The sequence below is a fragment of the Penaeus japonicus genome, unplaced genomic scaffold (assembly GCF_977035675.1).
Source record: "Penaeus japonicus unplaced genomic scaffold, GWHDUDI00000001_assembly GWHDUDI00000039, whole genome shotgun sequence".
NCBI lineage: Eukaryota > Metazoa > Arthropoda > Malacostraca > Decapoda > Penaeidae > Penaeus > Penaeus japonicus.
This window is the reverse complement of record NW_028234441.1, coordinates 21499699-21502047: the sequence shown is the minus strand read 5'-3', so window position 1 is coordinate 21502047 and position 2349 is coordinate 21499699.

Below are 2349 nucleotides of genomic sequence, written 5' to 3'. Positions count from 1 at the left end.
GGATGAAGGAAGGGGATTGAGAGAAGGAGAAACAAACGGAAAAAGAGAGCGAGAGCGAGCGAGCGAGACTGAAAGAAAGAGAGAGATAGGAGAGGGATGAAAACAGGGAGAGAGAGAGAGACAAGCCGAAAGACAAAGAGTAAGAGAAGGAGAGAGAGATAAACAAAGCGATAGAGAAAGAGAAAACATTGAGAGAGAGAGAGAGAGAGAGAGAGAGAGAGAGGAGAGAACGAGAGCAAGAGAGAGAGACAGAGAGCGAAGGCTATTGTGAAAGCAATCAGAAAAGATGAGTGAGGGAGAGAGTACAGAGACGAGAGCGAAACAATAAAGAGAATAGGAACGCAGACAGATAACCAGACAGACAGACAGATAGATAGAGAGAGAGAGGGAGAACGAAAGGGAAGGGTGAGCGTTGGATGGAGGGGCCTAAGAGGGGAACGTGAGGGAGCCGCCGTAAATGAGGGAAGAGTGAGGGAAAGGGGGAACGCCAGAATGTGGAGGGTTGAATGAGGGGAGAATGAGAGGGAGAGATAGAGAGAAGGGGTGGGGGGAGGGAGGAGGAGAGAGATAGAGAGAAGGGGGCGGGGGGGAGGGAGGAGGAGAAAGAGAGAGAGAGAGAGAGAGAGAGAGAGAGAGAGAGAGAGAGAGAGGGAGAGAGAGGGAGAGAGAGAAAGAGGGAGAATGGAGGGAATAAACAGATAAGGACCGAAAAAGACAGGACGAGGGGAGAGACACGAGGGGAAATATAACGCGAGAGAGAAAACACAGACCATTTTCCCCTCGATTCAGCACCATCTTGCCAGAGTCGAAATATAAGGGAAAACAAAACCTTATATCTCCTGCGTATAGCGTTCATAAGAGATTGAAAAATAAGATTAGATTTAAGAAAAAAATGTAAACAAAAACAAAAGTACAAAAACCACCACTCTGATGGCAATTGGCAGAGGATTGAGTGTCCGGTGGAAGGAGCGAGCGAGTGCCATCCTCAGCCTCCATGATGGCATCCGGCAGTGCCACCAAGGGACAAGGAAGCTAAGGATTGAGGCTCATTAGCGTGCCGAGAAGCGTCCCTCAAACTCATGGTTACTGCACATTTGGCTAGATATTATCCATGACGCCATGTTGCGCCGCTGATCAAAGGGGAATATTTGTTTATTCATGACGAGCCACCTCGGTGTCGCCCCATGAAGCCAGCCTCCAGTGGTGTGTCGGGTGCCGCCTCCGTATCCAGTGTGCCACGGTGTGCCAGCCAGACCGCACCCGGCCCTCCACCACTCAGCGCCGCCCGCTTCCCGCTAGCCAATGGGAGGCCGCGATCTCCCAGCCTCAGCGCTCGAGGCTCCGCCCCCCAGCAGCTAGGCGCGGCGGGAGTGGTTGTTATGGCAACAGGGGGCGGAGCCGAGCGACGCGCCCCCGCCCTCCCCGCCTGCGCTGTGGCTCTCATGTGGGAGAGTGTTAGTGTTAATGTGAACGAGACAGAGTCGACACCCGGCGCTGACGCTGACGGCGCGGTGTTGAAGCCTCTTCCAAGGCGCCGCGCACTGTACCGGGATCTGCAGTGCAGTAATGCTCGCAGCCCGCCGCCCTTCGCTCCAATAAAGTTAGGCTTTTCGCTAGACGGTTCCCAGGCCCAAGAGTGTGAAGCGGACGGGGGAAAAAAAAGGAAAATATAAGAGTAACGCGGGAGAAGTGTGAAGGAGGCGGCCACCAGCGTGAAAAATACATTCATTCTATCGGTCCCGCGAAGTGTGATGGCCTGAACGCCCTCTCCCCTCTCCCCCCCTCCCCCCCCTCGGAAAAAAATAATAATCCCGGTCCCTTTTCCTTTTGCCTCTCCCTCTCTCTCTCTCCCTCTTTCTCTCTCTCTCTCTCTCTCTCCCTCTCTTCCTCCCCTCCTCCATCCTTCTTCTCCCATCTCTCCCTCTCCCTTCCTCTCGAAAACCCAATTTCAAAAACGACACACCAGCTGAAGAAACTCGAGTGTGCAGAAGAAAAACAGAAGAAACGCATTGAATTTCTCTTTAAAAAAGCATAAAAATTCTCCATATATAAAAAAAAACAACAACAGAAAATAGATAAACAAACCCCAAGAAGAAGAAAAAAAGATAGAAAAAAGATAGAACCAAGAAGAACCAAGAAGAAAGAGAGAAAGAAAAACGTAAAAAAAAAAACACCACCACCTCTCCCCCCCCCACCCCATCCCCCCCCCCACCAACCACCGAACCAAACCAAAATTCCAGAACTGAAACCACCAAAATGATTATTTGCTGTGCGGGTTGCGAGAAACCGATTTTGGACAAATTCCTGCTCACTGTACTGGACAGAACATGGCATGCAGAGTGTGTCCGT